Source organism: Phocoena phocoena, chromosome 12 (assembly GCF_963924675.1).
Source record: "Phocoena phocoena chromosome 12, mPhoPho1.1, whole genome shotgun sequence".
Classification (NCBI taxonomy): domain Eukaryota; kingdom Metazoa; phylum Chordata; class Mammalia; order Artiodactyla; family Phocoenidae; genus Phocoena; species Phocoena phocoena.
In genome coordinates this window covers 89,748,423-89,773,018 of record NC_089230.1, presented here as the reverse complement: position 1 = coordinate 89,773,018, position 24,596 = coordinate 89,748,423, and the positions used below count along the sequence as shown (strand labels likewise).

Sequence of the window (24,596 nt, the reverse complement as noted above, 5' to 3'; positions counted from 1 at the left end):
TAAACTTATGAGTATTTGTAGCTGTGTACTTTACATTGAAAGAAGATTAATGGCTTTTTAGATTGTTCAAAGCCATGCATTCTATTTTAAGCAGTCTATTTTTATTTTTTATTTAACTCATCTTTTATTTCACCTAAGGTGCCTTTTCAGGGCTTCATTAAATAGGTGTGGTGTTGTCTCAATAAAGTGCTTCAAATGTCTACTAGAAAAACCCATTTTAGGCTCCAAGCTCAGAGGAGAATTTCAAGCTGGGGCTAACCTTCTCCACAGAGGACAAGTCCTCCAAGAGCCACCCTTCTGTTAATTAAGAAAGCAAAGCACAATGGGGAGCTGTAATGACTACACAGCTCTCCAGCTTAGACTTTGGCTTGGTGGCCCCAGGCCCAGAGTCACCTGTGAAAGAAAAGCTCAGGAAAAATACTCCTCTCAGCTGCTGGGGAAACACTCTCCAGAGGGGACAGTGACTTAAATCTGTGGTTTCTGCCTTCCCTGCATCTATTCCCCTTTTAAAGTAACAGTAGTTTTAGTTTTCACTTCCAGACTCCCAGCCCTCAAGAATCTCAGCCCCCTGATTGGGAGGGGCAGACCACCTCTTGGTGTCAATCACAGTGATTAGTGCAGGATGGACCCCAGGGCCAAAGTGCTGGTGGCATCTGCCTATCCAGAGGGCTGAGGATAAATAACTAATATGTAGCAATGAAAATATTAGAGACTGGGTGAGACAGATAGATTATTGATGATATTATTTGGGTATTAGATCCAACCATTACGCAACAGTTATATAAGCTAGGTATCTTAACCCCCTTTTAGTTTTTAAGCCAATATGAGTTGCGGTTTTTTCACTTGCAGTAAAATGAAGGTCATTTAGGATTGATGTCCTTTCCTTCCATTTTTTTCCCTTTCTCCTTGTTACCTTCGTCCACCACGTACCTTGCCATATATGGATCTAGGTTTTTATCTTTCCTACTTTCATCTTATCTTCTAAACATGACTGTTAACTCTTAAGGGTAGGTGCCAGGACCACCCTGAAAATTAGGAAGCTAACATATTTTGTCTTCATGACTCAGCCTCCTCCCAGTCTGGTTGTAGATTTTACCCACACTATGGACTTGTTCTCTTGTCCTTCTCATCTTTCTGGTCTCTCGATAGCTTCCTTACATCTTTTAATCCCCTTTGTCCAAAATAAATTTGCTCACAAGAAAGTATCATATTCTTTCATACTAATGAATACCCGACTTGGAAATCTGGTGAGGTTTCCCTTTCCTAAAATGTCTATACTTTCTATTATTTATCAACGTGAATGGGGTGAAGCAATGGGGAAGGTATGTATCAGGTAGCTGGTAAAGCTGACTTTGGTGGGGTGAGGCTTTGAGACCTTCAGATTTTGCCAACACATAAGGTGATCCTGTAAGTGATCAGTAATTTACTCATTTTATAACTTTCAGGGCAACTTGCTTAGCAGTTTACAAATAGTAGAAAATATCATAGGTTTCTGGAGTTGGGAAAAAAGTTAAAAATCAATGTCACCACCCTAGACAAACTCTTCTGTTTTGGGGCAACAAAACAAAGTTTTGAGGACTCTTGAGTCAACATTGTGCCTTCTTGCCTGAAAATAGTGGTGAAAGAATAGCCAGACCACCTGGCAGGTACAGAGATGCCTTCTGGTGGGACTTAAAGGTTAATTAGGAGCTTAATGTGGTTTGGGGCTATGGTTAAATCTAATGTAACATTCCCCCACCCACCTAACTTGGAGTTAAAAGCTCAGCATTAAGCACATGTTTTCTAGGACAAAGTGTAGGAGTATAACGCTCTTGAAAGCTGCATTCTAGATCAAATTTATCTTTCTGTAGTAAAGGAGAACACCACATATATGAAAGTCAAACAAATCTAAATATTGATTGATTTAATATAATCAATCATATAGACTTAACCCAAGATGCTTTTATGTTAAACCAAGGAAAACACTAATTTTAATCATGTTCCATTGATAAATCAAGTCTTATTTCCTTTTTGTTTTCATCAGCTGTTGGGAGAATTTGCTTGTAATAAATTCATGGGAAGATGACAATTGTCTGCACTGTACATCAGTAGACAGCTAGAGCAGAGAGTGAACTAAAAATTCTCTAGAAAACACTCTATGAAAGGGGAAAATGCCTTCTCTGGCTAACCAAGGGCAAGGGTCCAAAGCCCTCTGGCCCATCTTGGTATTTCATTAGTATGTTATTAGAAAGAATCAGCTTTAACAAATTGAGATTTTGCCAGATGATGGTACCTGTATACACTTCACTTCGAAGTGTACCTTCAAATCCCAAAGGATTTCCTGGAGAGCCAGGTACTTCACCAGTAGTTTTAATAAAATAAATCTTTGCTACCAGCTGTGTCACATCAGAATCTAAAGTTTACTCCTATTTAGACCTTGCCAAAGATCTCATTCCTAAATCCCAACTTCTTCAGAAGCCAGCAAGTCAGCTGTTTTTGCTGTCACGTAACTCACTTCAGTGCCTCTCTATACCCTGAAGCAAATGGCAGTGTCGACCAGGAAGGTGAGTGACCTGAGGTTGAAGGACCCTATGTAACAGTCGATTTTTGGATAACGATTAAAACAATGTCACCCTCCCTCACCCAGTTTATTCCAGATGTTGTAACGTTGTTGTGAATTTATTGGGGACTGTTTAATTAGTTACGGGAGAATTATCCACATGGAATATGCAAACCATCTAGAAAACTGTTTTGCAAATCTTCCTCTAAGGAGGTCAGGACAATTTTCTCAATGGAAAGTAGCTGTGGGAGAGAACTTAGATGTTGAGGAAGCTTTTACCTGTACTCCAGAATACCGTATTTATTGCCAACTGCTGTCAACCAGTATCCTCTGTCACTGACAGAGCCATGTGCCATGGGATAAATGAGCGTTGCTTCTGCTCTTGTTGGGGAGACAACGTAAGTGCATGAACTAGTCTCTGTAAGACATAGCATGTGTATGTGACAAGAGAATTTAGGCAGTAGCAAGGATTTTAAAGTCTTAGTTCTGTAATGCATGGATTCAGATGTCGGTGGCTTCTAAAAGCTGGCCTGAACTACACAATGTTACCAGTGAATCTCCCGTGGAGATCTTAAAATGTGCATTCCTGAGCTCCCCTTGTTCTCTGAGATTCTGATTTAGAAGATCTGGGGTGAGGTCGAGATTCTGCAGTTAAAAAATGTTATCAGGTGATCCTCTTGCATAGTCTATTTGAGCTTAAACCGGCTCTCCAGAGACTAATTTTCTCTCCAGAGTAAAAGCTTGATGGGCACTAGTTACTATTGTGTTCTTAGCAGGATGCCAGGACATTATAATTTTCTTTCTTTTTGGGGGCAACATTTTGACTTTTGACTAACATACATCTGAAAACATGATATTTACCCATCAAAGTACAAAGATTAGAGGGCTTTTATTTTACTAGTGCCATATAGGGTCTATTGCACATATATTTTACACTTGTCAACAACATGAAGCAGAAAAATATTCACTCATTTTAAACCTTAAAAAAACCCACCCATCTAAGTGTATGCAAACATCTGTATATTTTGCACTATAACTGCTACAATGTATTTGATTACAAGTCACAATACAGTCAGCATATCAAATGATTGTCATTAAGTTTCTATGTTTATTAAAAATTATCTTTAGAAAATTTAGCTAACAAAGTCAAAGACGCTGGCTTGAAAAGGATGCTCCTTATTTACATAGCACAGCCAGATGCCTGAAAACCTTCTAGAACTAAAAGGTCTCCTCATGTATTAACTTAAAAAATAAATAACTCTTTCTGCACTCTCTGTATCTCACAGATCATTAATGGATTTCAAAGCTGACCACCCACAGTGTCAAGAGAGGGAGATTCTCAGCAGGAAAATGTGCAAGAATGAATCCTTATGAATAATGTCTCTAGACACTTCTAAAAAATAAAATGACTGTTGGCAAAAAGAGCCCATCTCTCTTCATAGGCTCTTCTATTTATAGCACACGTCACAGGCTTAGGGAAGAATGCAAAAGAGATCCTGAATAGCTGTGGTTCAAGAGGGACTGCCATTCTGCTTTCAGGAATTTCCCAAACTACAACCACAGAGCAATCCCCCCACCCCCAGAATTCCTTCACATTTTTGAACTCCTTTCAAAGAAGTTTTCAGCTGTGTGTGGAGACTTGCTGTCCCAGCACCACACATAGTTGTTTTGTCTGTCTCTAAGACAAAGCTGCCTAAAAGGATGCTATTTCTTGCAACAAGGCATGCCATCATACTGGACATTTTTCATTTTTAACTTTTGCTTTTTAAAAGTAGCCAAACCTGAAAATAATAGAAAAAAATCAAAACGAAAATTATCTTAAGGTGGTCTGGAAAGTGAACTAGGAGAAACATCGCTTGTATAATCTACCCATGAACAGAGAGGCTGGAGAAAATGTCTTTCTGTTTCAGGAGCTTTTTACTTTAAATGGAAAGAATTTACCAAAGGCAGAAACAAAGAAGATGGAAAATGATAAGAGCAATAATAAAAGTCACAGACTCACATGTGAAGAAAATATAAAACATACCTAAAACAGGAATAATTCACAAAAGATATAAAATACTTTTGTTTCTTCCTGTTCTAGGAGCTACCGATTCTATCTCATGGGTATTTTGTGAAGAAAATTTGAATTTATGTTATAATCTCTCTCTTTTTCTCCCTCTATCCCTCCTCCTCTCTCTTAAAACCATGGTTCAAGACCTTTTACAAAAGGTCTTCATTGATAAAGAAAAATGATCAGAAATTCCTTCCCAGCAAGAGACATCTTTTCCATTTCTTTTGCTTTGGACCCACTTGTCCTTATGAAATGGAGTTAAAGCCTTGCTTCCAAGGGAGGAGACTCAGAAAATATCAAACCCCAAACAGAGAGCTAACATAGTAAAAGTGGCCATAAGGTAAATAAATTAAATGAGATATGCTTGAAAATGTGCCTAGCACAGTATGTGACACTGATCAGCTATTCATTATATTTTAGGGAAAAGAGGGGGCATAGGTGAAACATATGATTAATTGAGCCTGAATCAGTTAATGATGGCATAAAAGCTATAGAATGGAATCTGATACAAAGAGAAGTGGTCTGATTTGACCCAACAATTTGACTCCTAGACAAAAAGCCAATAAAAATGAAAGCATATGTCCACACAAAAACTCATAATGAATGTTCATTGCATACTCATGATAACCAAAAGACAAAAACAACCAAATGTCCGTCAACTGACAGAAAACAATTTATATGAAATTTGCAGAATAGGGGAATCTATAGAAACAATAGATTAGCGATTGTCTAGGGCTGGGTTGGAGGTGGAGGGATTAGGAGGTAATAGCTTAACAGTACAGGTTTTCTTTGTTGGGTGATTTTCATGTTCTGAAATTGATTGTGGTGATAGTTATACAACTATGAATATACTAAGTATTATTGAATTGTCCACTTTAAATGGGCAAATTATATGTGAATTATATCTTAATAAAGCTGTTACCAAATATAAAAAAAAAAAGTATGCAAAGAAGTAGGGATAAAAACAATAAAGAGAAATGGGCTGGGACAGAAGGATATTGATGGGTGAGAAAATAAAATTGTGCATTAGAATGCATCATTTCATACATCCCCCAATTAATAAAAGTATCTTAGGGTCTTGAGATTAGACTTTGTGTCCAAGAAATGATTTCAGAATAGTTTTCCTACTCTGTGTTCATTGCAAAATTAGCCAGTTTCCAGTCCCATGCACCATAAGGGCATTTTGGGCAGGATTTAATATAATGTTATCAGTAAATGCAATGCTGATGAAGCTCTGGAGTTCTCAGATAATTTCCTGTAAAGATAATGTGCCTATTTGGAGGCTATTTAAGGCTAGGAGAGTTGGTATAAGCTTTCAAAATGCTATTTTAACTCCTACTAAAAAGAAACAAAAAATTCTCTTAAAATGTTTAAGCCAACAAATTGTTGTTTCACGTGCTCCCCTGACCTCAGTCACGTTCACACACATACAGTTTCTACTCAGCTATTTCCATAGTTAGTTCAACTGTTGTCGGAAGGTGGAAGCATGGCCTGCAACGTTGATGGTTGTTCTTTTCTAATGTCAAGGACTATTTACAAAATTGCTGTAGGGGAGAATTTATTCCTCACAAACATAAGGAATAGTAAATAACAACTCTAAAAGACACGCATTTATGAACACTGAAACATTTTTATGAGCATTGCTACATTGTTGAATCTGCAACAAGAAATGTAATTTTTTGTTTTGTTTTTTTTTTTGGCAATTTGTTGCTTATTTCAGGTCCTCTTTTTCCTCAAATCTTTATGTTCTAATTTTGGGTTGGGGGAAAAAGCAAGAAATTTAGAGGAGTTCTTGCCTTTTATACTCTTATACTTATTCACGCTTGCTCTTATAGTACAGTTTGCATCTCTGCCACTAGAGCAAGAGGGTGACATCTGGAACGGTTCCAGATCTTATGCAGAGTCAGTGTCCTGGATGATACAGACCATATATTATTGACTGGCAAGATGTTTAGTGTCTATCCCTTGAACCACATGGTATATTTAGCTTATAATTTTGAAGGTCATATACAAAGTTGGGCACACAGTTATGAGGAACAATATCGAGTTTGCCATTCAGTACTGACTCTGTACAAGAGGTCATTTCCTTAGTCCCAAACCCAGTTCAAGTCTTTGTCTTGGGCAGCTCCTTCGCTGTAGCATAGCCTGCACGTTTAAGTTAGTCCAGATCACGTTCTTTGTTCATCTGACTTCTTTTCCCCTTCCACAAAATGGTTGTTCAGATCTTTCCCAGTCTCTAAGCCCTGTGACCCATACTCACGTGGGATGACTTCATTTCTGATTCAATAGTTAAAATTTCAGTCATCAACATCAGTGCTTGACTTTCTACATCATCTCCTGCACTTACTTCTCCACCCTTCTCTCCTTTTGCCCAGTTGAAGGATTTTGGGCAGGGAAGTAATCATATTATGTTTTAGAATTTTTATTCTAGGGCTGTTACTGTCCCAAATGTGAAAGCCCATCTACTGACACTGGGTTGTGGTGAAGGAAAATACAGCATTTGTTGCAGGGCACCCAGCCTGGTGCCAAGCAAGGAGACCGGGCAGCTCATGCTCAAAAGACCCAAACTCCCTGATGGCTTTCAGGGGAGGGTTTTTAAAGGCCAGGTGAGGGAGAGGATAGCAGGGTGTGTGATTTATTTGCATACATCCTTCTGATTGGTTGGTAGTGAGGAAACAGGATGATGTGTCGGGAATCTCAATCATCAGCCTTTTGTTCCCAACCAGTCTGGGGTCTACGTGCTGGTGGTCAGCAGGTAGTTAACTTCTTCCACCTGGCGGGGGTTTTAGTATCTGCAAAACAGCTCAAGGACATGGCTCAGGATATTATCTATAGCCCTTGAAGAGGAACTAAAAGTTCTGGACTTTGTTTTATGAAAAAACTATTATTAATTTGTCTTGTTTGAAAATTTTCCTTTGTTTCTGCGTTTTCTCACTTCTCTGATTAAACTTGCTCTTTGGAACTCAGGGAAGGCCTAGGAGGCTAAAGCTTTTCTACAAAAAGAGGTGGGGGACATGGAGGTCTGTTCCTGGGAAGGCCTGCAATCCTGCTAGGTTTCAGGGCTACAGTGTGGAAAATGTACTGGGGGGACACTGAGGGAAGGGGGGTTTCTTTCCTAGTTCTGATGTGCTTTCTTCTTCTTACTGCTGCTGGGGCACCCAGTGGTGCTCACTCCCAGCAAATTTCAGCTGTGCTTCCAAGTATGGTTTTCCAGTGAGTTCTGCTGGCCCTTTGTTGTTCTGGGCAGCACCTTGATGACTCAGCAGCAGCCCTGTGGGTGCCTTCTCTGGGAGGTCCTCACATCCCAGAGGATGAGTCAGCAGTGCCCCTGCCCGGTTTCCTGGGAGCCTCTTTAGCACCCAGTGGGTAGCTTCCTCTCCCATTTCAGGCCTGTGGCACCTTTGTGAACTTTTCTACATCCAGTGGCCACACTCTCTGTAAGGTGGTCTCAATACCCGCCAGTGTGTGTGTGTGTGTGTGTGTGTGTGTGTGTATGTGTGTGCTCCAAATTTGTTCCTTCCCTGAGTATTCTACCTCAGACCTGGAAGAAGGGAGTGCTCCCTACATTCACTATACCTAAACTCTTTAATGCACTGTTTACATTTTAGGAGTTAATACTCTGTTATTTGCTAATAATTCTTCATATTCAAATTTCCTAAGTGACTATGTGGCTTCTGTCTCCTGCCAGACCTCAAGTTATACACAGATTAGCCAGTTGTGTAGGTTATTAAAGAAATCCAAGCAGAAGTGTAGATAAACCCAATGGAAGTGGGCATGGAGAGAAAAGGTTTGATACATGTTTAGAGGAAAAATATTTAGCTAACCTGATGATTGGTTTCTGGTTTGGGCAATGGCATAGATTTTGCTGCCATTCTTGGAATTGAAGTATAAAGATTTGGAATATAGAGGGAATATATAATGAACTCACTTTTACATGTATATTATTTGAAGCATCCATGGATATCCTAGTGAATATGCGATGTAGTATCAAATAAACTGTATGAATGTAAAAATAATTTGATTTTCATTAAAATTAAGAGAACCTATGGATTACAATGCTAGTTGGTGTTGAGGGAGAGGCAGCTGAAGGAAAATAAACTTTGACTCAAACACCGAAAGAATTTAAAGTGCTGGATCAACTACTTACCATGTCAGTGAAATGAGAAAGGTTGCACTAAAGTATTTGTCCATTTTACTTTTGTTACCACTGCATGAAAAGATACTCGTGTGTGTGGGAACATGGTATGGGAAAGTTCTTTTCAAGCTTAAATGAACACATACTTTTTTCTTGGATAGATACAGTTAACATATATGAAAAAGCTGTTGTTCCCAAGAGCAATTTGGTGAGCTTATTGGGGATAGTTGTGAAGGTGAAAACTATGCCCGTAGGAGAGAACTGACTAGATAGAAAGCATTGCAGCTCCGTTTCACACAACTGTTCTGCAGACAATGGTGATGATGATGATAATTCATTATCAAATGAACCATCTGGGAGGAGTGCTAAGAGGACAGCAGGAGTAAACAGAGACAGACCCTAGCAAAGTGTGGGCACGGTTGTCTTTTGTTTGGGGTCATAATATTTCCCCTTAGCTTATTATACTGAATGTATGATTAAACATAAAGTGTTCCCACCTTAAACTAAGTCTGAAGTAGAAAGGCTGTGGTTTTATTTTAACTGCAGTACTATCTGGAAACTCATTCTATTAGGGTTCAAATTTACATATATTTAGGGCATGATTATAGAGTATTATTTTGTATTAAGTTGATAAAAATGAGATAAAAAGGTCAGAGAACTGAAAACAGCTTTCCTGAAGAAAGAACTACTGACAATAAATCACTGCTTTGCTACCTTTGATATAAGTGTGCTTCTTTTCCTTTTTCTTTTTTCCTTTAATCCTGAAAGGGATAATTTGAGTTTTAAATACAAGAGGTTGAAAGTGGCTTCAGGCTTTTTCAATTAAAAGTTTAAGTTTTCAAGTTCTTTGTCCTGGAAAAGACTATCTCTTCTTGGAACTGGTTGACACGTTAAATGGACTATTTCTTTGAAAACCCTGTACAATGGCCAGCCTTCATCAAAAGGTGCTTCAGCTAGAGGCGAGCTTCTCAGTTCAGTGACCTTACGGACGGTAAAGGGTAGTTTTAAAAGGTATTGATGCCTAGTTAACACTTTTTTTGGACGCTCTATTAGATGTAACAATTTTCTTTTACATTAAATGGATAAAAAAAAGAACAGTCAACTTTCCTGCTGTTTCAATAGTTTCAATTAGTTTCTCCCCCTCAATTATTCCATCAGATTGGCTCCATAGCATTTTGCTATTTGGGGGGATCATTTTAAGCCCCTTTCCCAGGAGTTTATTATTTTTAAAACAATGATTCACCATAAAATGCATCTCCATCTGCAGGAAGCAATTCCTAAATTGCTTCACTTGACAAATCCCAAACCGCTAGGCTCACTATAGCACAGAAATAGAACTGGTTTGGAAAGGGATTACATATTGGGTCCAGAAAACCTTCTGAGACAGGTTATGGCACGGAGCAGATCTCTGAAAGCTAGAAGCTACTTTTCTTTTTATTTTTTTAGTACAATTTATTTGAAGTTTTGTTTCATTTGTTTGAAATATTTCCTGGTAAAAAAGTTAGATTTCCTGGTGACTAACATATATGAGTTATTTAGTTGGTACAAATTCTCCAATCAGTTCAAACTGAATGACATTTTTCTATGCAACTTAAAATGGATTTGAATAGACACATATTTTAATACTTTTTTCTCAGAATGTATAAATCTTGAATTCAATTCCGAATTCATTTCATTTAAAGTTAATTCCTCCCTCTGCCCCTCCATGACACATATATGCAAAGTATTCAGCACCAAGTTATTTCTATTACTCATGTAATAGAGTTATATTTTTGGCATAGGTTTTATTTATAGGAAAGTGTAAAATGGGTTAGAAAATCTTCATTTATCTTAGTTGCTTTAAGTCTAATCAAAGTAAAATAGAAGTCAAAAAAGCAGGTCAAAGGACAAAGACTTGTTTGCTAGTTTAATCACATGTAGGAAGCTATTGTTCTCCTTGGGACTTAGAGCGGTTGATTATTCTACAGGATTTTAAAAGACAAGGCACAATTTACCTTAATCCTATGTCAGCATGTTCCTGAAACTGATTAGCCTTTCACACTAGAAAGAAGAGACACATTAGAACTTTCAGTCGAAAAATCCTGCAGCTACTTTCAACCTCTGATATCTAAAATCAAGTTATCTGTTTTTTAAAAAAAGTGAAAAGAACTAGCTAATCTGTAAATTAGTCAGGAGTCATTTGTTCTCAAAAAGTATTGTTAGTGACTATCCCAGTTCCTTCATGAAACCTCTAGGTGTGAAGGTGCATTGTAATATATAAAACAGGACTATTTAAGGGATGCTTTGTTCTTTTACAAAAGGTGTCACTCAAGTCTCCAATAAATAGCTTCATACAAATATTTTTCAGAGATATCCCATCTGCCAAAAGCAAGGTTGTCACATTGTGTTTGGTTTTGCACTGAAGTTCCTTGAAGACAGTCCATAAGCCTCCTTGAAGGGAAAAAGGACAGGTCTTTTACCCAGCCTGCTGCACCTCAGTCAGAGCTAGTTTTCTGTCATTTTGAATCATTCATTTATTCACTCAATCAGCAAATATGACCTCTCTATGCCAGACATTGCTAGGCACTGCAGTGAATAAAATAGATCTTGCCCCATTTTGTATTGAATTTACATTCTGAATGGGGAGACAGGAATTAAGAAATTAAGTATACAATTACAAATTATATTAAGTGCTAAGAAAGATGATCGCAGATGCTTCAGGAGAGGACAGCAGGAGGCTTTTTTTAGATGAGTGATCAGAGGGGAATTTTCAATAAAATTAATAATTGAATGGAAATATAAAAAATAAGGAATTGGCCTAGGTAAAGAGTGGGGTGTGTTTCAAACAGTGAACAACACATATGAAGGACAAGATATGAGCAGCAGCCTGACATATCCTAGGACTCAAAAGCAGCCATTTTTGCCTAGAGTTCAGAATAGGGGAGGGAGTTTGAAGAACCAAGCAGAGGCTAGATCCTCCAAGGATGTCTCTGATTTTATATCCAAATATACCCAACAGTTAACTTAAACATAATTAGTGTGATGTTTTTCCCCTTCATTTGAGCAAGGTGATACTCTGTAAAAAATTCCTGCTACACATCACAACATAGTATTCATCTTTCTTTCTTCAATGGATTCCTTCAGCTAGTAACCAGTCACAACCCTCCCCAGCTTTAAAAGCAATGGCTTCCTCTTATATGTGAAACAAAATTCAACCTTTTTTTTTTTTTTTTTTTTCTTAACCGGAGCCCACAGGTCTGGACATGATCTGGCCCCTCTTCCCTCTGATCCATTGTCCTCTTACTTTAGAAGCCCTGGACGTGCCATGTCAAGTCCCCTCGGCTCCACTGACTGGAGCAGCTATCCTAGGCAGCTCCCTGGGAGCCCAGGCTCACCGCACTCTGCCAATTTCTCACCACAAGAGTGCAAATCATTTTTGCCTTGGGCTCAGAAGTTCACACAGGCTCCTTCTTGCCCTGGGCAGAGGCAGCCTGAAAGAGCAGCATTAACGCCTCTGGGACAATCTTCAACCAGTGGTGGTTGGAAGGAGTGGAAAAATGCTTCTTCCTTTCACCCTTCAGTTGCCCACTTCTTGGAGACCTTCTGTGGGCTTCTCAGGAGGTTCCAGCAGAATTGAGCCCCTGTCACCTAGAGCAGCGATGCAATAACTTCCCTTTCTCTTGACCTTGCTTTGCTCTGTCTCCTGGCCCCCAGTCCTTCACTGGCTCCTTGCCATCACTTCTGATAAGTTGCTTGTACCTAAGCCTGTGATACAACCTCTGTTTTGGGGAGAACCCAAACTGTGGTCCTGACTTTGCAAACATTCTGTGTTTGCTCTCCATTTAGGCTCTTTGTGCTCTGCCTGGAACTTTCTTCCGCCTTTGTATAGCTTTACAGTGGGCCTTCTCATGATCAAATTTCAGATGGAATGTTATCCTCTGAGAGGAGTCTTTAATCTAATGTTGCCCCCGCACTGCTCATTTCTGTTCATTACATTACTCTTAATATGTTTATTATAGCTGATCACTTTTGAAATATTCCTATTTATTTTCTTATTAATTTAGTTGATTATTTACTGTCTACTGCCTAGAATGTAAGCTCCAGGAGAGCAGAATCCTTACTACACTACGAAGTTGTGTTCTCACAGCTTGGAACAATGGCTGACATGTAATGATTACCCAATGAATGTGTGTTGAGGAATTTAAAAATAAAATTCTATGCATTTTCAAGGGAAAATAAAATATAGAATGTAATATTTTTCTTTTAAGAACACATACCTGAAACAATCTCCTAAGTGTTTCTATTGCTTAGGAGAGATAAGTAAAACTTGTATCAAGTAAATGAAAAGATCTGAGTTGATCTGGGTTGTGAATACTTGTGTGTATACATATGTGAAGATTCATTGAGGGCACCCTTGAGATGCATGAGCTTTACTGTATGCAACTTATCTTTAAATATAGATTTTAAAATGTTTTGACCTGGTTTGGTTCTTGGTGAACAAAAATATAAACCACTTCTGCATTATTAAGAATATAAAGGCTACTTTCATGTCAATGTATTTTCAGATAGTCCATCAAATTCTGATTTTTGAAATCTTAGTAATCAAAGAATACTTTGGGCACATTTTTACATTTAAATGATCAAATTCACTTTATTAACAAAGCAAAAGATCAATCTATACCACATAAGTTCCTGGAGAGAAGGAGTCTTTCTTCCATGAGGACATTTAAAAAAATAATAGGACTTTTGATAGTGAGGAAATGGGCATGTGTATTAACAAGTTACTAGATGATTATGATACACATCTCTGGTGACCTGATTTCCACATTTTCACAATATTTCTACTGTACATACCTAAACCACTTTGGGAGTAAAAAGAGAATATTTTAAATGAGTCTGTCCAACTTTTTAAAAATTGGAAGCATTGGTTATAGTTGTACACTTTGGGTGGAATATTCTTCTTCCAATGTGAATGGTCTATAGTTATATCAAATAATTATCCATCAATAAATGATGACTGACAGTCTTTGCAAAGTGAGCTGTTTTCAAACAAAACATCTTTTATATGGCATGGTTTCAAGACCTAGAAAGAAACTTAAAAGTTGGCATCCTAGATCCCTAGTTTCTAGGTAAAAAAGGAAAAGATGCTCCATGTTTCTTGTCATGCCTTGATTTAAGGGACTGAATAATCTATACATTTTTTTTATTGAATAAAAGAAAACGGCTCTTTATCTACTGGCATGGGTCATACAAGGATCATCTTATGTCTGTTTGATTTCAAAGCACATTGACTTTTCTTTTGAGTACATTTTACAGGATTAAAACTTGACATATTTTAAGTTTGTATTTTAAGATATCTTGTCTACAAAACAAGACCTATTCTCCAGTTTGTATGTTAGATAATATGAAATCAAGTCACAATGGGAAATGCTATAGTCTGTATAGACAAAGCAAAAAGAGAAAAGATACACATATATGGTTGCACTGAAAAAAAATGGTATTACTTTAAGCTAATGTGTTAACTATTTAGAAGATTCCAGAAATAAGTACTGTCATGGAAACTGCAACATAATGCATTTTGAAAATGATAAATTCCTTAGGAATTTGGTAATAAGGTGATAAGAAGATGATGAGGTGTTAAAGAAGCTAGTTTCTGCTATGATTTTTTAAGTCCATTTTATCTTTATTGATGGCTTATAACACTTCAATCTGTATACTGACCTTTTATTCTGACTGCTACCTTAACTGTGCCTATCACAGATTTTTGGGAGATGAGTATAAATAATGAAAGGTTGAAAGTGCCCTCAAAATGTTATAAAATTGAGGGTTGACATTTTTCAAAAGTGCAAGAGTGAGAGTTTCAAAATGTTGAATATTACCATGGAAGGAAAGTGTACTTGGGAAAATTAAATCTGAGTGCAGAAAGTGAGGCAACTTTTATATTTGGCACAAAAGGTTGTTTCCTTACTTTTGGTAATGGAATATAATTAAGCACTTAATTGTTTTATTTTCATTCAAGTTCAGACATTGGGGGTCAGGTAGGTCAGGACACTGTCTGGCTCATTTATTGCAATAAAATACAAACAGTTGACCCAGCAGCAAACTGATGAAACAAGGGCCTATGAGTGAGACAGCAACTGCAGGTATAAGAACAAATTAGTTATTAACATAAGCTTGAAATATGTAAATGCACTACCTTGTTCTAAGGAAATGTTAATACATTTTTATTTATGCTGATTCTTGGTATAATCAGAATATATCCAGCCTATTATGCAGTCCAATCTGAGAGGACCTTACCTAACTAAAAGGAGATTAAAACTATTTTTGTTGGCTTTTGAAAAAAGAACAGAGGTGTTGAGCATAAATAGTTAAAGATATATCCTATTTAAAATGTAGATAACATCTTTGCCCACAATGTCAATGATTTCATTTTGCTTCAGTTGTTAATCAAATCAATTAAAATTGTACCAAGTAATTATAATATGAATTGTATTATCATATTCATTATTGAACGATATAAGAGAAAATGGAGGCATAATCATTGAATCAGTAGTTTGGATTTTGGAGACATAAAATTTTATTTAATATGTGTTTTATCTTAGAGATGAAGGAACTGAGAACTGTGAAGTCTTCACAGCTTGTTAGCATCAGAGTTGGAACCAGAAACGAAAGCCCCTATGAATAAAAGCAATAACTTTAGGACATAGTTGGTTAACCTGTCCTAATCATTCTATGAATCTCCATCCTGTCTGAATGACCTTAACAATAATGTTGGGATTTATCTATTCTGATTTTAATCCTATTCTGCTCTCCGTCTCCCTGGCATCTTTCAGTAAGATGCATCTACCAACCAACCCGTCACCTACAAGGTAAAATCTAGTCTGTCTGCTTGCCCTACGCACTTCTCAACCTCCAACTCTGCTACCCTGAACCAGACCCTTAATTTACCATCAGTGACAGATTCAACCTGGGCAGTTCCTTGGACCCACCCACACCTTTGCACCTTTTTTAAAAAAAAAAAATTTAATTTATTTTTTTTATACAGCAGGTTCTTATTAGTTATCTATTTTATACATATTAGTGAATATATGTCAATCCCAATCTCCCAGTTCATCCCTCCACCCCCACCTCACCCCCGCCTCTGCACCTTTCCTACTGAGCTCTTCCCTCTGCTTAGCTTTCCCTTCCCCTAAACCCTCCTCTTCTTGACATGAGTAATTCTGATTTAGGCTTCAAGGATGAGATCAGCTTTTCCCTCTAGAGGAAACTGTTCCATAAGCTTGACAGACCTTCTGTTTGGAAAGGCTGTCCCTTCAATGTGGTCTTTCAGCTCCCATGGGGCTGCATAAAAATGGGCCCTGGGCCTGGAACACCTCCTTTCCTAGAGGTAAAGAGCTCACACAACCTGTGCTGGGCGCATCACCTCCTGGGAAAAGGTTTTTCTCTGTTTCATGCTTAATGTCTGCCCTTTTGTTCTGTTGAAGTGTGTTTCAAGGACCCGTAGGCATGTACTTCAGATTCTGTGGGGAGGAGTTGGGTCCTGCTGCAGAAGCACAGGAGAGGTTTGTAGGCCAGTTGCCCTGCATCAGCTGCCAGGGTCGGGGGAGAGGGACTTGGTCCATGACAGGAGGATGTGCTCCATGGGAACTGATTTTGTTCTGTCTCTTCTACGGAGTAGAGTAAGGAAAGAGCAAGTAAAGCCCTATTCCATTCAAGTGAAGGACTGTTGTGTTGTCCTTGGCAACGCCAATACAAGACGTCACGGGTAGAAGTGTGTGGAGTCCTCCGTGGGATTGGTAGCTGGTGTACCATGTTCTGCTCCCCTGGGACTGGTACTCGGTGTAAGGCGTTCTGCTCTAAACTTCCATGAACTTGGGGTAATCGTTTCTCTCTATTACCTCAAAGCCTTTGGTGCATATTTCTATGTTAACATTCACCACATTACTCGGATGTGTGTCTGTTGGTTCAACTCCACTGTAAAATACTTGAAAGATCATGTACGCTGGATGGGAACAGCTGCCTTCCCTAATCTGTTAAACTGTTTTCATAATTTTCATAACTCTAACCATTTCCTACTTGATTATGAACCCCAAGTCTATATGTCTATTCAGGATCTTTTTTGTGAGTACCACGGTTTTATTACAACTGTACCTTCTAAGCAGTTCTTCTGTCATTATATATATATCACAGTGCGTTGAATCATTTGTCTATAGGTCAGGCTTCCCAATATCAAATACTGCATCTTAAATCATTTTGTATACCTAATTCTTATGTACTAAGTAATTATTAAGTACTAAAACTGTTTGCTTTGTTATTTTTCTCATACTTTATTTTTTAAAGCAATTTTAGGTTCAGTGCAAAATCGAGTGGGCAGTACAAAGAATTCCCATATACCCTCTGCCCCTACACTTGCACAGCCTGCCCTGTGATCAACATCCCACACCAGAGTGGGACATTTGTTATAATTAATAAACCTTCACTGACACATCATTATTATCTAAAGTGCATAGTTTACATTAGCGTTCACTCTTGGTGTTATACACTTTATGGTTTTGACAAATGTACAGTAACATATATTTACCATTACTGTATCATACAGAATAGTTTTGCTGCCTTAAGAATCCCCTGTGCTCCACTTCTTCATCTCTCCTCCTGAATTCCTGTTATTAGAATGTCATATGGTTGGAATCTTACAATATGTAGCCCTCTCAAATGGCTTCTTTTACTTAGTAATACACATTTGCTTTCTCCATGTCTTTTCATGGCTTGATAACACATTTCTTTTTAGCTGTGAATAATATTTAAGTGTTTGGATGGACCAGTTTATTTATCCATTCATCTGCTGAAGGTCATTTTGATTTGACCCATTTTGATTATGAATAAATGTGCTATTGCTTGATTATTTTTCATAATGTAAAAAAAAGTATCTTTGCAGATATAATTAAGTATGTTGAGATAAGGAGATTATATCTTGGATTATCTGGGTGGGCCCAAAATGTCATTACAATTATCCTTATAAAAGAGAGGCAGAGAGAGAGAACTGCCTCAAACAGGAGAGGAGAAGGCCATGTAACCATGGCAGTAGAGACTGGGGCTATGCACACAGCCGAGGAACATTGGCAGCTGCAAGACACCAGACACAGAGTGTCTTCTACAGCTTCAAGAGGGAGTGTGGCTAGGAGCTGTCCTTGGTTCCAGCCCAGTAGTCCTGATTTTGGACTTCTAGCTTCCAGAACTGTGAGAAAATAAATTTCTGTTGTTTTATGTCACTGTGTTCATCGTGATTTGTTGCAGCACTCAGAGGAAATGAATATAAGGTCTTACCGTGTTTCTGCACTCAGTCATATGGTGCAGGTAAAAAGACAAATAGGGCACTGGCCTTGAAAAGTGGGAGCGGGGTCTGTAGGATAGGCAGGCTGTGACGTGAAGGAAAATGTGGCAAGCAATGTGTTTTCATTTCCCAGAGACAATAAGAATCCAGTAGACTGTTAAAGTAGGGGAGTGGCATCATCACCTTTGTCCTTGAGGGAGATGGAGAACCTGGAATTAAGGACACTAACTAATGAGATTGTTACTCTGATAAGAATTTGAACTGTACTGAAGAGGAGAGGTTTGAATTTAAGATTTTTCTATAGTGGAATTGGAGATATTTGGTAATTACATCATTTTTGAGACATGTTGCCATCTGGGCTCAACATTAGGGACAATTCCGTAGTAATGGTTTCTGCTCAGAAGCTTGGGCTTTCCCTACTTAAATCACATAAATTCTTCTGAAAAATGATTTATTATTTTGAAATTACTTTTTATCACAGATAATAGTCTTTTAAAACTGTGCCTCTAAATAATTGTTTCTCACATTCTTGATAGTTTTTATAAAAGTGTGAATGAATCAACCCAGAAATTTATACCACACACTACTTCCAGCAAGTAAAAACTACTAATTACTGTAATGATTTAATTTTAGGTGATCTCAAATATCACTTGAATGATGAATCAAATTATTGTGAATGGACATAACTATCTTTTCAAATATTAAGTCTCAGAGAAAAATATAAGATCAAATAAATAGCATTCTAAGTATACATTGATGGAATAATTTTGCTAATAATAAAATAGGGTAGTCATATTAGGAAGCAATGAGTTTTTAATACATCATTCTGAAGAATAAGTTCAATTCTTACATAAATGAAGTGAAAAAACATGGAGTCGTTGGGGGGCGGGGGAAGATGGAGGAAGAGTAAGACGCGCAGATCACCTTCCTCCCCACAGATACAACAGAAATACATCTACACGTGGAACAACCCCTACAGAACACCTACTGAACGCTGGCAGAAGACCTCAGACCTCCCAAAAGGCAAGACAGTCCCCACGTACCTGGGTAGGGCAAAAGAAAAAGGAATAAACAGAGACAAAAGAATAGGAACGGGACCTGCACCAGTGGGAGGGAGCCGTGAAGGAGGAAAGGTTTCCACACAATAGAAGCTCCTTTGTGGGCAGAGACTGTGGGTGGCGGAGTGGGGGAGCTTTGGTTCCTCGGAGGAGAGCGCAGCCACAGGGGTGCGGAGGGCAAAGCGGAGAGATTCCCGGACAGAGGATCGGTGCTGACCGGCACTCAACAGCCCAAGAGGCTTGTCTGCTCACCCGCCGGGGTGGGCGGGGCTGCAAGCTGAGGCTCGGGCTTTGGTGGGAGCGCAGGGAGAGGACTGGGGTTGGCGGCGTGAACACAGCCTGCAGGGGGTTAGTGCACCATGGCTAGCCAGGAAGGAGTCCGGGGAAAAGTCTGGACCTGCCGAAGAGGCAAGAGACTCTTCCCTCTTTGTTTCCTGGTGCGCGAGGAGAGAGGATTAAGAGCGCTGCTTAAAGGAACTCCAGAGATGAGCGTGAGCCGCGGCTAAAAGCGCGGACCCCAGAGATGGGCATGAGACGCTAAGGCTGTTGCTGCTGCCACCAAGAAGCCTGTGTGCGAGCACAGGTCACTATCCACACCCCCCTTTCGGGGAGCCTGTGCAGTCCGCCACTGCCAGGGTCCTGGGATCCAGGGACAACACCGGGAGAACGCACGGCACGCCTCAGGCTGGTGCAACGTCACACCGGCCTCTGCCACTGCAGGCCCACCCTGCACTACGTGCCCCTCCCTCTCCCCTGGCCTGAGTGAGCCAGAGCCCCCAAAGTAGCGGCTCCTTTAACCCCCGTCCTGTCTGGGCGAAGAACAGACGCCCTCCGGCGACCTACACACAGAGGCGGGGCCAAATCCAAAGCTGAGCCCTGGAAGCTGAGCGAACAAAGAAGAGAAAGGGAAATCTCCCAGCAGCCAGAGGAGCAGCGGATGAAAGCTCCACAATCAACTTGATGTACCTGCATCTGTGGAATATATGAAGAGACAACGAATCATCCTAAATTGAGGAGGTGGACTTTGAGAGCAAGATTTATTATTTTTTCCCCTTTCCTCTTTTTGTGAGTGTGTATGTGTATGCTTCTGTGTGAGATTTTGTCTGTATAGCTTTGCTTTCACCATCTGTCCTAGGGTTCTGTCTGTCCGACTTTTTTTTTTTTAATTAAAAAAATTTTTTTTTCTTAAAAATTATTTTAATAACTTTATTTTATCTTACTTTATTTTATTTTATCCTCTTTCTTTCTTTTTACTTTTTCTCCCTTTTATTCTGAGCTGTGTGGATAAAAGGCGCTTAGTGCTGCAGCCAGGAGTCAGTGCTGTGCCTCTGACGTGGGAGAGCCAACTTTAGGACACTGGTCCACAAGAGACCTCCCAGCTCCATGTAATATCAAATGGCGAAAATCTCCCAGAGATCTCCATCTCAACACCAACACCCAGCTTTACTCAATGACCAGCAAGCTACAGTGCTGGACATCCTATGCCAAACAACTAGCAAGACAGGAGCACAACCCCACCCATTAGCAGAGAGGCTGACTAAAACCATAATAAGTCCACAGACACCCCAAAACACACCACCAGACGTGGACCTGCACACCGGAAAGACAAGATCCAGCCTCATCCACCAGAACACAGGCACTAGTCCCTTCCACCAGGAAGCCTACACAACCCACTGAACCAACGTTAGCCACTGGGGACACACACCAAAAACAATGGGAACTACGAACCTGCAGCCTGAAAAAAGGAGACCCCAAACACAGTAGGATAAGCAAAATGAGAAAACAGAAAAACACGCAGCAGATGAAGGAGCAAGCAAAAAACCCACCAGACCAAACAAATGAAGAGGAAATAGGCAGTCTACCTGAAAATTAATTCAGAATAATGATAGTAAAAATGATCCAAAATCTTGGAAATAGAATAGAGAAAATGCAAGAAACTTGTAACAAGGACCTAGAAGAATTAAAGAGGAAACAAGCAATGATGAACAACACAATAAATGAAATTAAAAATACTCTAGAAGGGATCAATAACAGAATAACTGAGGCAGAAGAACGGATAAGTGACCTGGAAGATAAAATAGTGGAAATAACTACTGCAGAACAGAATATAGAAAAAAGAATGAAAAGAACCGAGGATAGTTGCAGAGACCTCTGGGACAACATTAAACGCACCAATATTTGAATTATAGAGGTCCCAGAAGGAGAAGAGGAAAAGAAAGGGACTGAGAAAATATTTGAAGAGATTATAGTTGAAAACTTCCCTAATATGGGAAAGGAAATAGTTAATCAAGTCCAGGAAGCACAGAGAGTCCCATACAGGATAAATCCAAGAAAAACATACCAGGACACATATTAATCAAAGTATCAAAAATTAAATACAAAGAAAACATATTAAAAACAGCAAGGGAAAAACAACAAATAACACACAAGGGAATCCCCGTAAGGTTAACAGCTGATCTTTCAGCAGAAACTCTGCAAGCCAGAAGGGACTGGCAGGACATATTTAAAGTGGTGAAGGAGAAAAACCTACAACCAAGATTACTCTACCCAGCAATGATTCAGATTTGATGGAGAAATTAAAAGCTTTACAGACAAGAAAAAGCTGAGAGAGTTCAGCACCACCAAACCAGCTTTACAACAACTGCTAAAGGAACTTCTCTAGGCAAGAAACACAAGAGAAGGAAAAGACCTACAATAACAAACCCAAAACAATTAGAAAATGGGACTAGGAACATACATATTGATAATTACCTTAAATGTACATGGATTAAATGCTCCCACCAAAAGATACAGAGTGGCTGAATGGATACAAAAACAAGACCCATATATATGCTGTCTACAGGAGAACCACTTCAGACCTAGGGACACATACAGACTGAAAGTGAGGGGATGGAAAAAGGTATTCCATGCAAATGGAAATCAAAAGGAAGCTGGAGTAGCAATTCTCATATCAGACAAAATAGACTTTAAAATAAAGACTATTACAAGAGACAAGAAGGACACTACATAATGATCAAGGGATCGATCCAGGAAGAAGATATAACAGTTGTAAATATTTATGCACCCAACATAGGACCACCTCAATACATAAGGCAAATACTAACAGCCATAAAAGGGGAAATCAACAGCAACACATTCATAGTAGGGAACTTTAACACCTCACTTTCACCAATGGACAGATCATCCAAAATGAAAATAAATAAGGAAACACAAGCTTTAAATGATACACTAAACAAGATGGACTTAATTGATATTTATAGTACATTCCATCCTAAAACAACAGAGTACACATTTTTCTCAAGTGCTCATGGAACATTCTCCAGGATAGATCATATCTTGGGTCACAAATCAAGCCTTGGTAAATTTAAGAAAATTGAAATTGTATCAACTATCTTTTCCAACCACAACACTATGAGACTAGATATCAATTACAGGAAAAGATCTGTAAAAAATACAAACACATGGAGGCTAAACAATACACTACTTAATAATGAAGTGATCACTGAAGAAATCAGAGAGGAAATCAAAAACTATCTAGAAACAAATGACAATGGAGACACGATGACCCAAAACCTATGGGATCCAGAAAAAGCAGTTCTAAGCAGAAAGCTTATAGCAACACAATCCTACCTTAAGAAACAGGAAACATCTGGAATAAACAACCTAACCTTACCCCTAAAGCAATTAGAGAAAGAAGAACAAAAAAACCCCAAAGTTAGCAGAAGGAAAGAAATCATAAAGATCAGTTCAGAAAAAAAATGAAAAAGAAATGAAGGAAGCAATAGCAAACATCAATAAAACTAAAAGCTGGTTCTTTGAGAAGATAAACAAAATTGATAAACCATTAGCAAGACTCATGAAGAATAAAAAGGGAGAAGCCTCAAATCAATAGAATTAGATATGAAAAAGGAGAAGTAACAACTGACACTGCAGAAATACAAAAGATCATGAGAGATTACTACAAGCATCTCTATGCCAATAAAATGGACAACCCAGAAGAAATGGACAAATTCATAGAAAAGCACAACCTTCCAAGACTGAATCAGAAAGAAATAGAAAACATGAACAGACCAATCACAAGCACTGAAAGTGAAACTGTGATTAAAAATCTTCCAACAAACCAAAGAAGATGTGGCACATATATAAAATGGAATATTACTCAGCCATAAAAAGAAACGAAACTGAACTATTTGTAATGAGGTGGATAGACCTAGAGTCTGTCATACAGAGTGAAGTAAGTCAGAAAGAGAAAGACAAATACCGTATGCTAACACATATATATGGAATTTAAGAAAAAAATATGTCATGATGAACCTTGGGGTAAGAAAGGAATAAAGACACAGACCTACTAGAGAATGGACTTGAGGATATGGGGAGGAGGAAGAGTAAGCTGTGACAAAGCGAGAGAGAGGCATGGACATATATACAGTACCAAATGTAAGGTAGATAGCTAGTGGGAAGCAGCCGCATAGCACATGGAGATCAGCTCGGTGCTTTGTGACCGCCTGGAGGAGTGGGATAGGGAGGGTGGGAGGGAGGGAAACACAAGAGGGAAGAGATGGGGAAACATATGTATATGTATAACTGATTCACTTTGTTATAAAGCAGAAACCAACACACCATTGTAAAGCAATTATACTCCAATAAAGATGTAAAAAAAAAAAAAAATCTTCCAACAAACCAAACCCAGGACCAGATGGCTTCACAGGCAAATTCTATCAAACATTGAGAGAAGAGCTAACACCTATCCTTCTCAAACTCACCCAAAATCTAGCAGAGGAAGGAACACTCCCAAACTAATTCTACGAGACCACCATCACCCTCATGCCAAAACCAGACAGAGATGTCACAAAGAAAGAAAACCACAGGCTAATATCACTGATGAGCATAGATGCAAAAATCGTCAACAAAATACTAGCAAACAGAATCCAACAAAATATTAAAAGGATCATATACCATGATCAAGTGGGGTTTATTCCAGGAATGCAAGGATTCTTCAATATTTGCAACTCAATCAATGGGAAACACCATATTAAAAAATTGAAGGAGAAAAAACATATGATCATCTCAATAGATGCAGAGAAAGCTTTTGACAAAATTCAACACCAATTTACAATAAAAACCCTGCCGAAACTAGGCATAGAGGGAACTTTACTCAACATAATAAAGATCATATATGACAAACCCACAGCCAGCATCGTCCTCACTGGTGAAAAACTGAAACCATTTCCACTAAGATCAGGAACAAGACAAGGCTGTCCACTCTCACCACTCATATTCAACATAGTTTTGGAAGTTTTAGCCAAGCAATCAGAGAAGAAAAGGAAATAAAAGGAATCCAAATCGGAAAAGAAGTAAAGCTGTCACTGTTTGCAGATGACATGATACTATACATAGAGAATCCTAAAGATGCTACCAGAAAACTACTAGAGCTAACCAAAGAATTTGGTAAAGTAACAGGATACAAAATTAATGCACAGAAATCTCTGGCATTCCTATAT

The 24,596-nt window shown here is 38.7% G+C and overlaps 1 protein-coding gene across 1 annotated transcript in view; it reads right to left on the bottom strand.

The window, feature by feature from the left end:
- The window catches only part of EYS (eyes shut homolog), a 1,660,061-nt gene that overhangs the window by 148,187 nt on the left and 1,487,278 nt on the right, over window positions 1-24,596 (bottom strand).